General features: G+C 46.8%; 1 protein-coding gene across 1 annotated transcript in view; it reads left to right on the top strand.

The window, feature by feature from the left end:
* IARS1 (isoleucyl-tRNA synthetase 1) overlaps positions 1-15,576 on the top strand; it is a 703,557-nt gene that overhangs the window by 164,444 nt on the left and 523,537 nt on the right. The window lies entirely within an intron of this gene.

The following is a 15,576-nucleotide window of genomic DNA, read 5'->3' as shown; positions in this document are numbered from 1 at the left end:
TGAATTAACTTTGGAAAAATGGACTTTTGAAAAACCCGTAGGACAAAACTTTCAATGTATTATTTTGTCCCTCTGACAGGTCAGGCTCCTCCTGCTAACATACCGGGCCAAGTTCCAAATCTGGGAATAATAAATTATTTCCATCAGCCACCTGACACACTGATCCATCCACAGAGCTATATGCCATTGGCATCATAGCGCAAAAGTTCCCTAGTTATTTGTCCTCCCCTCTGAAATTTTGGGACATGAGGCAACTTCTCCTGCCTTGTCAAAACAAGCATCCAGTGATAAGGAACTTTTCTTTGATCATGAATAATTATTTCTTGTCTGTATTCTTGAGCATTTCTAGACGCTTGAGGGCCTGTTAAGTACTAGGTCTTCACTCATTGTCCAGCACATTGTGTCATTTTGGATCCAGAGATGCAGTAGGCCCCACCCCTTCAGTCTTTTATCATCTAGTTAGGAGAACCATCAGAGTCAGGCTAAAGCACTGTGAACCCAGATCATATCTTAAGAGTAGCAGAATCTCAAAACAGGCAATATATTTAAATTATCCCATGAGACCTTAAGTCATTTTCACAGAATTGTATTTTTCCTTTGCCCTAGAGCCCTGCTTTTGCCTCACAACACAGCCAGCAACTACTTCAGTGAACCAGCTGCTTATCCATTTATGGGAGCTACTTGATAGATACTTGGTGGTGCTGACATTTCAAATCGTCTAGGGACTTTGTCTCTGGACAGCTCCCTATAACAGTGAATGTAATGCAGAATTACGAGTTCAACAACACGTTTTCCTCGATAGAATTGATTCAGAAATCTATGTTGGACTTGTGTGTCTGTTGTAATTGCTCTCTCTCCATACATTCAGCTTTATATTTGAATTGTGTTCTGAACTGCGTCCCTTTTAAGAGGGTTTGTGAACCAGCAGAGTAGGTAATTTGTGGGTCTATTATGTAATTTTTAAAAATGATATCTGTTGATGTTGTTTAATAATTTGACTTTTCTTAACCTAGATTCTAATTTTTTTACAATACTAATATCTAATTTGCTGAAATACGCTATTTTTTTTTTATCACCTCACTGCAGATCCACTTGATATTGCAAACAAATTGACTTATTGTGCTTCTGTGTTTTGTTGAAGTTTGACATTGATGACATCATTGGCACTCTTTTCTGTGTTTTTATAAGTCTTATTAGGCAAGGCAAATACTAGTTTAATCGTGGCAGTTGTATGAGTGCCCTTCCTTTGCCATAATGATGACAAAACAAAGAATTTTGGTAATGGGTTCATTAGGGAAAAAGAAAGTCAATTTCCAACTTTTTTATGCTATTTAAAGTAACTTCAGGGTGATTGTGACAAGATGTCCGAGGATCAGGGAAATTGTATTGTGTTCTATTAAGGCCGGTCAAAAATGTTAAATATGTTACATTTCTAACAGTGTAAAGTTAGCTTGATATAGTGACCTTAAATCTGAAAAATGTGAGCAGCCTTAGCTGCACTTCACTGACTGGCTAGAATACAGAATCAAATTCAAAGTTCTCCCTCGTCATGAGGCTTTTTGTATCTAAACGAAGAGGACATTCAGGAGATGACCCACCTTCCACATACCAATGAGGAATCTAATCAATGCTAACATGAAGAAAAATCCCCAGCAGAGAACTAAGTGCCAAAACTAGGAGGCAAATTCACAGGGAGAAAATAAATTGCTCTTCTGACCATTTTAAGCTTAGCCTGTAATAATTTTCTCATAATTTTGAAGATCCTTTTGTTTACCAGAATTATTTGTTTAGAGCAAGGATATGCCTATGTTAGAGAGTAGCAGATACAAAGCCAACAAGGTGATGGATGGAGTGCTTGAAATAATCACGGCCACTGGCAATCACTTGGGCCGCAGCGCAAATTCATTGTTTTTTCCCAGCATGCCATCCCAGTTTGGAACCAGCCATATGCATATCAGTCTTGGTCCTGCTCACCATGGGAACAGTCAAGCCTGAACTGCCAGGCCACGTCTGCCTGGAACTCAGACATACATCCTGGGACCGGTTTCAGGCTATCACCCCTATATCAGCCAGGCTAGCTAGAATCCAGTGGCCCAGTGTGCCTGGGTCTCATGTATGGACATACCCGGCACACTTAGGATGGCAAATGCAAAAACAACAATGTGAGGGATGGAATACATGAATTAATCTCAGCCACTGGCAATCACTAGGGCCACATCCCAATCCATTTTTTTTGCCCACCATGCCACACTAAGCCTGGCAAGCAAAAAAACAAAAAAAAACAATGGAGTTAGGCCTAGATTTGTGACTCGGGGTAAATGTTTGACATTGTTCAGCATTCTGTCCATCATCTCTTCTTTTTGCATGTGTTCAGTAGTAGATCACATGTAATATCGCTGGTCACCAGCACACCCAATCTGTGTTACTGTGGAAATATGCTTTTTGCATGTGTGTTACCTAACATCTTATCCCATGACAGAAAGATTCTTCACTCCTTAACCTACCAACAGATTTTCATTTATATATATCTACTGTTTAATTTTTGGAGCTGACTGATGAATTTCCACTGTCTAGTATTATGTGTTGGCCCAAGAATTGTTGTTGCTTATTGAGTTACATTTAGGGATATATTTGTCACAAGAGTCTCTATAGCCCTTGGGTATTATTGTTAAAGGGGTGTTGCTCCCGAAGCAGTGTCTGAATTGCTGGTATTCCTATATTCCTCCCTAGGTATTCAGTTCAATGACTGTAGATCCCAGAAAGAGGATTTTTCCCATTTAAGAAGCACTGGCCTAATGTTACCCACCCAGTCATATTCCTTGATGCCCAGATTATGACATCGCTTCTGTAGGAAATGCTTACTCTGCCAAATTGGTCCTTGATAGTTTGAAGTTAAGTCCCAGCCTGCTTTTTTATGTAGGAGAGTCTATACTTCTCTCGTGTGTGCCAATAATGGGTTATATGCCGAAGGCTCAGTGGAGTACATAGCCCATTCTTTTGTGAGGAATGACAGTAACAGATCCTTCTTCTTAGATATATTGTTCTGTTCATTCTTGTAATGCCTATTACAAGAAGGGACAGAAGGAACCCTCAGATCTGTGGGGACTTGTACAGGGGTCTGCGGTGACCAACAAGTGTATAAAACCCACTCAGTCAGAAATCTACAAAAACCAAGATCCTTGTGTTAACTGTGTGAAGGGGAATAAGAGGAAGGGAGTAAAGAGAAAACACTTGCCAGGCACATTTGTATCTTGGATTTCTAGTAGTTGGGATTCTCAATAGGTAGACCTACTCTGATATACTAGATGCAGACAGCTTACTAGAACCGGGCAGAGGCAGGAGGCAGATACTTGCAATAAAGTAAATAAATGTGCTGCTAGGGTTCGAGGTACAGACATGGTTGACTAAAGTTCTGGAGGGCCAAGTAGTTGGGTAGGAGGGAGATGAGGGAGGAAGAGACTGGTTTTCCCAGGTGGGTGTTCCACCACAAGTCTGGATGAAGGAACGGAGTTTCTGAGGTGGCCTAGGTTATCAAGTAAGTGTTGAAGTATCTGGAGGATCAGTTGTGTCACATGAATGGGAGTGGCCACTGTGTGGCACGGGGGTGGTTCATCTTTTTCGACTTATAGAAGGAACTGTGTATAAAGTGTAGCCCATTGTAAAGATATGGGACATTTGCGGAGATGACATACCTTCTCATAGCAAAGGGCATCCTCCTCCGTTAGTTCGCATTCTTGCCTTGCCCCATGCCAACACTGACGGGGCAGTCGATGATTGCCACTGAATTGGGAGCACGTCCCTAACTAGAAGAAGCTCCACCACAGTGAAACTGATGCATACTTTATGTTGCTTCGGACGCTTGAAGACTCCCAGGGCTGGACCGCCCCTTCCCATGTACACAGATAAGGTAATTCTGTGACCTCCTGCAGAGCATTATGTACTGTTTGCCAGTAGTACTCCAAGGCTGGACACGACCATAATGTGTGTAAACTGATAATAGTGGTTTAGTTGGTGAGGGAATGGTACACTGGGTGCAGTGTAAAGAATTGAATGTTTTTAAAACAAGAGTTTTGAGAGACCAGTTGAGGATGTTATAGCGCCTTTGTCCATTCCTTATCATGTTACACTCATTTGTGTTGGAATGTAGTGAATAGGATGTTGACTAGCTCGTGAATAGCTTTATATCGCCATGTTACTTGGTGAGGACCATCAACCATAATGAACATTGCATGGGTGGGGTGGGAGGTTCAGTGTCAGATGTAGAACTATGGAATTTAATCGAAGCCAACCACTCCCTGGACAGCCCCCAGTCCGGCTTCTGCAGTAATCACAGCATGGAGACCGCACTAATGGCAGCCTCTGATGACATCTAACCGCAGCACTCGTACTCCTCCACCTTTCAGCAGCTTTTGACACTGTCTCCCACAGCACTCTACGCACCAGACTCCACGACATATGAATCTGCGGAAGTGCCCTGGAATGGATCCACTCCTTCCTTTCCGGGAGGACGCAGAGGGTCAGAGTCCCGCCCTACACCTCTAGACCCACAGGAATCAACTGTGGAGTCCCTCCAAGGATCCTCACTGAGTCCCACACTGTTCAAAGTATACTTGGCCCCTATTGCTGCCATAGTCAGAAGCCACGGTATGAACATCATGTCATATGCCGATGACACACAACTCATCATTTCCCTCACCGAAGACCCGGACATGGCCAAAAGGAACTTTCACGCAGGAATGGAAGCCGTCCCCACTTGGATGCGAGAAAGCTGCCTCAAATTCAACTACGACAAGACAACGGAGCTCATCATCTTTGGAAACGCCACCTCAGCTGGGGCCGACTCCTGCTGGCCCACAACCCTCAGCACCTCCCCTGCACCGAACAAGCACGCCTGCAACTTAAAAAATCATCCTTGACTCCTCTCTATCCATGACCTCCCAAGTAAACTTTGTCGCCTCCTCCTGCTGGCACACACTCCGGAAGATCTTCAGATGGATCCCAGCAGATTGTTGCAGGACAGTCACCCACGCCTTAGTCACAAGCAAGCTTGACTACAGCAACTCTCTCTATGCCGGCATCTCAGCCAGGAACATCAAAAAATTTCAACTCATCCAGAACATTGCCGCCAGACTCGTTCTGGACCTCCCTCGCCGAGGACACATCTCCCAACACCTGAGGACCCTCCACTGGCTACAGGTCGAGAAACAAATCACCTTCAAGCTTCTCTCTCGCACATACTAGGCCATGCACAATGCAGGACCAGCCTACCTGAACCACTGCGTCTTCTTCCACACCCCCACCAGATCCCTCTGCTCCCCCAGATGGCCCTGGCCACCGTACCTCGCATCCGCAAAACCACAGCCGGCGGATGATCTTTTACCTACACTGCAGCGAAGAGCTGGAACAACCTCCACCTGCACCTCAGACAAAAGCCGGTCACTCGCCATCTTCAGATGGAACCTCAAGATGTGGCTTTCGGATGAGATCCCCCCCCGTCAGCCCTCTCCCCCACTCCCCCCCTCCCCCCAAAAAAGAGCCTTGAGATCCTCAAGGGTGAGTAGCCACACTTTACAAAAACTGATTGATTAAGCCCCAGAGGGTGCAAAAGGTGGCATGAAGTTGGCGGTGAATATGAGATTGTTCCGGCGGGAGGCCATGGTCTGTGGCCAGCTGCTCAAAGGTAAGGTAAGTGATTGACCCTCTGAAATCAGGTCAACCACTGTGGTCACTGAGCTGTCAGACCATGGGAATGGTTGGTGTATAAGCTTGAAATCCACTCACAAGGCAACGTATATAGAGCATGCAAGAGCGTGCCACAGCCACTTGTAATGGCCAGGGCAAGGAGGGTACAGCCTTCAGTAAGAGAAAGCCTCTGAGGGTAGCTGCAGAGATGGGTCCTCATTCTTCTCTAGCCTCCCTCATGTGTTGTTGTGCTGTCCAGCACAAGAGCCATTGTAGCTGGGCAGCTAGGAAATATGCTTTGAAGGAGGGAGCACTTCCTCCTCCGTGACTCACAGGAAGTTGGAGAATCTTGAGGGCGACACTGCAACACCTGCTGCTCCAGATAGGCATGCACAAGAGAGTCGAGTTCAGTAATGAATGCCCTCAGGGGTATCACAGATATGTTAGCAAAGTAGTATAAGAGGCAGGGCAAGAGGACCAACGTAGCTAGTACAGTTTTTCTAATCGGGGCCAAGGGTAGGGCATTGCCAGAAATGTACTAGTGATCGGATGCCAGCCAAGGCCCTACAGAGGTTACCCTCTTAGAGTTAGGTTGGAAAGTGATAAAGGCGGATCCCTAGATAACGGATCTCTTCATGATGCCGGTGAAGTTGTGCATCTCCAAAGCTAGGACATACGGGGGTGGTCAGAGTAGAGAGGATAAAATGCATCCAGTTTACCTGTAGTCGTGCCACAGTGGCAAAAGCGGTGAGGGTTTCATAGATGGTGGAGGGGGAGATGAGCTGTGACGTCCTGGAGGTATAGTAGGAGATCGCATATAGAGATACAGCGTGCATTCGGTCTTCCAGGGTTATGCCCCATTCTTGGCCCTCCCTGAGTAGTCATATAGGTAGGGTTGCCATTGCAAATAGCAGTGAGTAGAACGGACATCCCTGCTAGGGGCCATGTCCTCCCTGAGAGGGAGCCGAAATAGGACTACCTAGGCGAATCCTGGAGGTTGGGTTGGTATAAAGCAGATAAGGCAGTTTAGTATGTGCAAGTAATCATTGCCCTTTGCCCATGCAGGATACCACCTGGAAGAGAAAGTCCCAAGACAGCGTGTCAAGCACCTTTTTAAAGCATGAGACAGTCCATTGGCTACATCCATGCAAGATATTCAAGGCATACACAGAACATAAACATACATATTATTCTAAATGGAAATAATTTACCTAGTAAATGGTTATCCTCAATGTGTCATGGATCCTGCCTTCTGGCCCTATTTTGGACACCTCTGCTTCAAACTAATGTCTCATATTGGATAACTAAAATTGCAAGCTTAAACAAATCTGTGCATATCTGGGCCCTCCCAAATCTTCTGAGAATTGTGTATTAGATTTTATTTCTTAGTATTTTTTTTATTTTTTTTGTCAAAAACAGTGACCTGCTTAATAGTTTTCATAAAGGAAACAGCAAAAACAGTAAAGCTGGAAGAAAGAGAGAAAAAAGATATATAAAAGAATATAAAATGATTGTTTAGAGTGCATGCAAAGGGCATTGGCATAAATACACATTTTTAAATACATCTGGTGCTATGCACTTCTCCCGCATTGTGCACATCTGAATATAGTAACTTGGATGTCATACATGATCAGAGAGGGAATTTTGTAGTACACTGTAGTATATTGCAAGTATTCATCTGTGTGGGCACTGTGTGCCTTCCTAGACCTTGTCAGTAGTGTCCAGGTCTCAAGGGGAGATCCTCCAGATAAAGCAGATCCCATAGGAACAACTTTTATGGTCTCTAAGATCTTCTGAAGGAAACTTCCACTACAGATTCCTCACCTGTTGATTGAAAATCCCAGGAGACTGGTTGGACCCAGAAACTTCAGCATAGCTCTTCAGCACTAGTAGGGAATGCTGGCTGTATCTTGACCCCAGAAGTGACACTAGAATAACTTCACTGGGGCCATATATTGCCCTGCTCGGCTCACTGACATCAGTTTATTTTTCTCAATGCCCCATTTAATGCAGATCTGGAGTTTATTTTTGCTTTTCATCACTGAGGTGCAGGGAATGTCTCCTCCCAAGAATTCAGGGTACTGCCCCTGTTGCAACTGCTGTAAGCAAATCTATATTGCAGAGACCCACAAGGTGTGTCTGTGGTGCCTGGGTTTTGGAATGACTTGTGGCCCTGCCAGCAGTGCAGCCTCAAGTCCCTCAAGGCCATAAAAGAGCAACTGGCCCAACGTTTCATGGCCCATGACATGCGTCTGACTTGATGCCTGTCTTGTTGCAGGTTAAGGTCACCCTTCAGACCCTTTTCTTTGCCTTCACTCTAGCCCTCAAGAGACATGGAAGAAGCATAAGAAGAGGAAAAAACATAGGGAACATTCTCCTCTAAGTTGGTTAAGATCAATAATTAAGTCATATCAGCCTCCTTTTGTTCCTAAAGAGTAATCATTGTAACTGGAGTTCGTAGATATTGCTCTAGCGCCACCCACAATGCCAGCACCAGGATCTGTTCCGGATCTGTGTCACAATACAGTTTGTGGTGCCGACACTGGCTTATCCTGAATTTCTGGCTCGGGTGCAGATCTAGCTTTCTTTCATCATGCTATGAAGGAAATTTACTTGTTACGTTGATCTTCTCAGTCATGCCTCCTGCGACTTTTATGGGCTGTGTAGGAAGCTGGCTCTGTACATACTATACCAAATTAAGATATAGTGTGCAGAGTCCTGTGGATCACCTGAGGCTTTACAGAGCCTAAAGTAGATAATATTAATGCTCTCTTATGTGGTTGAGAAGTTAGGCTTATCAAAGGGTAGTTCCAAGCATTTGTTGTACGCACACAGTCAAGAAATGAGGCACACACTCAATGACTAACTCCACGCCAATGTTCATGTATGAAAAAAATATACTTTGTTACTTTATTTCTAGATCCAAAGGGATCTTTGTTGCAAGTAAGTGCAGTTTCAAGAATGTTTCACTTTCAGCACCTAGTTTGTAGTTCACAGTTAAAACAGTTTTCAGGTAAGTAATACTTTTCAACATCAAAAGATAACAGTGCAATTTTGATAGAAAGCAATGCAGCCTAGGGGAGGAAAAGTATCAACACAGTTTGCAGTTAAGTGCTCGACTTAGTCCCAGTCTTTGGGGGATTAGGATGTCCAGAGGGCAAAGTTTAGGAAGACACCAAGGATGTACCACTGGGAGCACGGGACCAGCCGGGATGCAGAGAGAGAGGTAGGGGGTGTGTGTGTGTGTGTGTGTGTGTGTGTGTGTGTGTTACGGGTGGTCACAGCCAGGTTAGACACTCTCCTAATGTTTACTAATCTTTCTGCTGGACCTGCTGCCAGAAGTTGGGCTTGGTCCGGGGAATCGGCATCTCCACAAGCTGGAGTGCCCCGAGGAAGCTTAACAAAAGCCTTTGAGGCTCACTGCCAAGAGTTGCTGTTCCTGCAGGCAGAGGTGTGAAGCACCTCCACCCAGAGCAGGCTTTGTCCCCGACCCCTGAGAGCACAAAGGCCCTTATCCCATGGGGTCAAAAACTTGTCTGGTGGAGGCAGGCTGGTGCAGACCGGTCAGCCACACACTAGGGAGTTGGCTGAATTTCAGGGGGCATCTCTAAGATGCCCTCTGTGTGCATTTTATAATAAATCTAACACTGGCATTAGTGTGTTTTTTTTGAGTGGAAACGTTTGATACCAAACTTGCCAGTTTTCAGTGAAGCTATTATGGATCTGTGGAGTTCATAATGAGCCTCCCAGCCCATGTACTCAATATGGCTACACTGCACTTACGGGGTCTACGAATGGACTTAGACACTGTAGGGGCATATTGCTCATTCAGCTATGCCCTTAAGGCGGCAAAGCCTGCTAGAGGGGTGACTTACCTGTGCCACAGGCAGTGGTTTGTGGGCATGGCACCCAAAGAGGGGTGCCATATCAACTTTACCCTTTTCACCCCACCAACACACACAATTTGCAATGGCAGTGTGCATATGTTTGGTAAGATGTCCCTTAGGGGGGCACAACACATGCTGCATCCCTTAGAAACCTTCCCTGGCCACAGGGCCCTTGGTACCACTGACACCTGTTACAGTGGACTTAGCTGTGTGCCACAGATGTGGCAATTGTGGAAGCAATTGTACAGTTTAGGGAAAAAAACACAGGTGCTGGGGCCTGGTTAGCAGGATCCTGGCACACAGTCAGCCAAGTTAGCATCAGATATCAGACAAGAAGTGGATGGTAACCATGCCAAAAGGGGCACTTTCCTACAGTCTGTGCTTGCGTTCCTCCTGGCTGGCCCTCCACTAGCACCATATGTCCCTTCTTTCCCCAAGGAACTCCTTTGGTGCCAAGACCCTCGCCAGTTGATCCCTTGCCAGAACTGATACAACCCTCTCCAGTGCAGTTCCTCCTACAGAGTGACCCAGGTCAAATTCTGCTTTTCAAGAGAATTCCAGGTGATGTTAATGGATATGCTGTTTGACATAAGACAGCTTTTCAGGGACAAGGCTAATGCTGTCCTGAATGACTTAAGGTGCAAAGCCTGATAGCTTGATCTTTGGGGCTCCAGTCTCCAACTAGAAAGAACCGACAATTTCAGAAGTTTTGAGGGTTCACCGACAGGCTTGAACAAGCTCCACCTCTCATACCTTTTTAGTCCCTCCAGTCAGAAGAAAATTTGTACATCCATAAAACAGGAGATGGCTGTCAGTTGCAAAAAAAAAAGCAGTAGAGCTTGTCCAAGAGCAAGAGATTGGACAAGAGTGCTATCCTATGTTCTTCCTGGTTGTAAAGGATGTTTGTCCTAGTCCCATCCTACACTACAGGATCTTGAGCTTTTACCTCCACAAGGAAAGGTTCAAGTTGCTGTCTCTACCTCAGGTCCTTGTGGCGCTGGAAGTAGAAGGCTGGATGGTGCCACTTGACTTGCAGGATGCACATTTATGCATGCCAATCTTGCATTCGCATAGAAGGCCCCTGTTTTCGTGGCTTAACTCAGACCCTGTTAGCATTCCTCCCTTTTGGGTTGATATCTGCACTCCAAGTCTTTACAAAGATGATGGCCGTGGTGGCCAATCTGAGGAGGTTGGGGATCTCAGTAGTCCCAAACCTGGACGACTGCTCAGAGCCAACTCCCCCTAGATGGTATTGCATCGCTTTCAGGGAACAACTTGCCTGCTGTTGGATTTGCACTCCAACAAGGTTCTTAGGTCCCACCTAGAGCCCTCCAGTGCCTCATGTTCATATGGGTCGTACCGGACATAACATCTGTGAGTTTTTCTTCCTCTTCAGAGGATCCAGGACATTCAGAGAGGAGGGGCCTTGAGTTCCAGTCCTGAAGGTTTTTCACCTGCTGTATTCTTGCATCCTCCTCATCACACATGCACAATGATACATAAGGGCTTTTCAGCAGTGTCTTTGTTGGCACTGGTTCCAACACGAGGGGTGATCTGCCATACTTAAAAAAAAAAAAACTTTAACAAAAAAAAAAACTCCCCAGATGCTGCAGTGGGACCTCTGTTTGTGGTCAGTGGAGGAATGCCTGTCTCAAGAGATGGTTGCTCACCTACCCCTAACTCTGACTATGATGATTATGTATGCCTCCCCTTTCTGGTTAGAGGTTCATGTGGTGGAGCTATAGATCAGACCCCTGTTGTCTCCAGAGCAGCAGCTACTTCGTATCAACCTGTTTGACTGTGGGCAGTCTGCCTAGCCCCAAAGGCATTCCAGTCTTCACTTTGTGCTCCATTCATTCATATCTTGACTGACACCACAACTCTGATGTGTTATGTCATCAAACAGGGAGAGTAACAACTTCTCTGTGGGGAGTTGCTGAGTCTCTGTTTATTGGAATACCAGCATGGGTTCTACTAGTCGCCAACCATCTGACTGACTCTCCCAGCATCAGGGCTGACAGCCTTAGTCGACCCCAGCTGTAAGGAAATGCCTCCTTGGCATGGTTACCCCCTGGCTTTTTGCCTTTGCTGATGCTAAGTTATGATTTGAAAGTGTGCTGGGACCCTGCTAACCAGGCCCCAGCACTAGTGTTCTTTCCCTAAACTGTACCTTTGTCACCACAATTGGCACAACCCTGGCACTCAGGTAAGTCCCTTGTAACTGGTACCCCTGGTACCAAGGGCCCTGATGCCCAGGAAGGTCTTTAAGGGCTGCAGCATGTCTTATGCCACCCTAGGGACCACTCACTCAGCACATAAACACTGCTTGCCAGCTTGTGTGTGCTGGTGGGGAGAAAATGACTAAGTCGACATGGCACTCCCCTTAGAGTGCCATGCCAACCTCACACTGCCTGTGGCATAGGTAAGTCACCCCTCTAGCAGGCCTTACAGCCCTAAGGCAGGGTGCACTATACCACAGGTGAGGGCATATGTGCATGAGCACTATGCCCCTACAGTGTCTAAGCAAAACCTTAGACATTGTAAGTGCAGGGTTGCCATAAGAGTATATGGTCTGGGAGTCTGTCAAACACGAACTCCACAGCACCATAATGGCTACACTGAAAACTTGGAAGTTTGTTATCAAACTTCTCAGAACAATAAATGCACACTGATGCCAGTGTGCAATTAATTGTAAAATACACCCAGAGGCCATCTTAGAGATGCCCCCTGAAAACATAACCGACTTCCAGTGTGGGCTGACTAGTTTTTGCCAGCCTGCCACACACCAGACATGTTGCTGGCCACATGGGGAGAGTGCCTTTGTCACTCTGTGGCCAGGAACAAAGCCTGTACTGGGTGGAGGTGCTTCTCACCTCCCCCTGCAGGAACTGTAACACCTGGCTGTGAGCCTCAAAGGCTCACCCCCTTTGTTACAGCGCCACAGGGCATCCCAGCTAGTGGAGATGCCCGCCCCTCCGGCCACTGCCCCCACTTTTGGCGGCAAGGCTGGAGGGGAGATAATGAGGAAAACAAGGAGGAGTCACCCCCCAGTCAGGACAGCCCCTAAGGTGTCTGATCTGAGGGGACTCTTACTTTTAGAAATCCTCCATCTTGTAGAAGGAGGATTCCCCCAATAGGATTAGGGATGTGCCCCCTCCCCATAGGAAGGAGGCTCAAAGAGGGTGTAGCCCCCCTCAAGGACAGTAGCCATTGGCTACTGCCCTCCCAGACCTAAACACACCCCTAAAATCAGTATTTAGGGGCCCCCAGAACCGAGGAAGGTAGATTCCTGCAACCTAAAGAAGAAGAAGAAGGACTGCTGACCTGAAGCCCTGCAGTGAAGACGGAGACGACAACTGATTTGGCCCCAGCCCCACCGGCCTGTCTCTGTACTTCGAAAACTGCAACAGCGATGCATCCAACAGGGACCAGCGACCTCTGAAGCCTCAGAGGACTGCCCTGCATCTAAAGGACCAAGAAGCTCCCAAGAACAGCGGCCCTGTTCAAGAAACTGCAACTTTCTGCAACAAAGAAGCAACTGTAAAGACCCCACGTTTCCTTCCGGAAGCGTGAGACTTTCCACTCTGAACCCGACGCCCCCCATTCGACCTGCGGAAAACTAACACTACATGGAGGACTCACTGGCGACCGCGAGCCCGTGAGTAGCCAGAGTTGACCCCCCCCCGAGCCCTCACAGCGACGCCTGCAGAGGAAATCCAGAGGCTCCCCCTGACTGCGACTGCCTGCAACAAGGAACCCGACGCCTGGAACCAACACTGCACCCGCAGCCCCCATGACCTGAAGGAACCGAACTCCAGTGCAGGAGCGACTCCCAGGCGACCCTCTGCCTAGCCCAGGTGGTGGCTATCCTGACCTGTGCCTGCCTGCATCGTTGAAGAGACCCCCGGGTCTCCCCATTGATTCCTATCTGAAACCCGACACCTGTTTGCACTCTGCACCCAGCCGCCCCTGTGCCGCTGAGGGTGTACTTTCTGTGCCTGCTTGTGTCCCCCCTGGTGCTCTACAAAACCCCCCTGGTCTGCCCTCTGAAGACGCGGGTACTTACCTGCTGGCAGACTGGAACCGGGGCACCCCTATTTCCATTGAAGCCTATGTGTTTTGGGCACCTCTTTGACCTCTGCACCTGACCGGCCCTGAATTGCTGGTGTGGTAACTTTGGGGTTGCCTTGAACCCCCAATGGTGGGCTACCTTGGACCCAAACTTTGAACCATGTAAGTGTTTTACTTACCTGTGAACTTATCATTTACTTACCTCCCCCGGGAACTGTTGATTTTTGCAGTGTCCACTTTTAAAATAGCTTATTGCCATTTTTGTCAAAACTGTACATTCTATTGTGATTATTCAAAGTTCCTAGAATACCTGAGTGAAATACCGTTCATTTGAAGTATTACTTGAAAACCCTGAACCTGTGGTTCTTAAAATAAACTAAGAAAATATATTTTTCTATATAAAAACCTATTGGCCTGGAGTAAGTCTTTGAGTGTGTTCCTCATTTATTGCCTCTGTGTGTACAACAAATGCCTAACACTACCCTCTGATAAGCCTACTGCTTGACCAAACTACCACAAAATAGAGCATTAGAATTATCTTTTTTTGCCACTGTCGTACCTCTAAGGGGAACCCTTGGACTCTGTGCACACTATTTCGTACTTTGAAATAGTATGTACAGAGCCAACTTCCTACACCACCTCACTGCCCACAAGTGACCTCTTCACCTGGTGATGATGCAGAACATTTTTGCTCAGTGTTGACTGTAGGAAGCTGGCCTGGTGTGTGGTGGGTACCTAAGGTACTTACACCTTATACCAGGTCCAGGTAACCCCTCTTGGTGAAGAGTAGGCAGTGTCTACAATCCAGGCTCTCTAGGGGTAGCTGTGGATGAGCAGCCAAGGCTTATCTAGGAGACATGCAAAGCTCACGCAATACCACTGTAGTCACACAGCACTTACACACATGAAAGAAAACACTCAGTTGTACAAAAATAAAGGTACTTTATTTTTGGAACACACTACCACAAATTACTAGAAGGACAACCTTCCAATAGGAGGTAAGTAATACTCTAAATTTATACACTAGTAATCAGAAATGGGCATAGAAATGGTTAGAAAACATTGCAAATAGCACTAACTAATAGTGACCCTAAGGGGTGCACAAACCATATACTAAAAAAAATGGAATGCGAACACAGCACGCCACCTAGGTAAGTGGAATGGGTAGATGGGAGTACTAGAAGACCATGGAGGTAAGTAACACAGTACCCCCCCAGCTACCAGGAAAGCAGGAACAAATCACTAGAATTTTCCCAAACCACCCAAAAGGTGGAAAAGAAGAGAAAGAAGACACCCAGAGAAGACTGCAAGAAATCAGCGGTGGATTCCTGAAGAAGAGGACCTGTGGAGAGAGGGGACCAAGTCCAAAAGTCACAGTGGAGTCCAGGAGGAGTAGGAGCTACTACCCACCCAGCTGTACTTGCAGAATTTGGTCGACAGTGAGGAAGAACAGGTCAGCACTGCAGCCCTGGAGCCAGAGAAGTGTTGCTGATGGATGCAGAAGTTGTCCCACGCTTGAGTGAAGATTGCAGACGGGTGTCGGTGCAGGAATTCTACCAACAAGCATTCGCAAAGGCAAACTCGTGGTTAGTGGAAAAGTGGTGCTGCCGGGGACTAGCAAGGCCCAGGAGGACTCAATCCAGGTGGGGGAGTCACAGGGGGCCCTAAGCGTTGCTGAGAATCCACAGGAGCAGAGGCAACAACCATAAGAGTCCCACAGGACGGGGATACAGAAGTTGCAGAAGGAGCCCATGCAGCACTACAGAAATAGATCCACTGCCGCAGGAGAAACCACGCAGAGGGCTGGGCGTCACAGGAAGGAGTGCTGGGGACTGGAGCTGCACATCGCCTGGAGATCCCTTAGAGGAGATGCAAACAAGCCGTAACAGCTCAAATGACACAGTGCACGGGGGTACTGCTGTGTGTGGGAAGGCAA

This window comes from Pleurodeles waltl, chromosome 9, assembly GCF_031143425.1.
Source record: "Pleurodeles waltl isolate 20211129_DDA chromosome 9, aPleWal1.hap1.20221129, whole genome shotgun sequence".
Taxonomy (NCBI): Eukaryota; Metazoa; Chordata; class Amphibia; order Caudata; family Salamandridae; genus Pleurodeles; species Pleurodeles waltl.
Note: the sequence above shows the minus strand (reverse complement) of the source record. Positions and strands in the feature narration are given on the sequence as shown.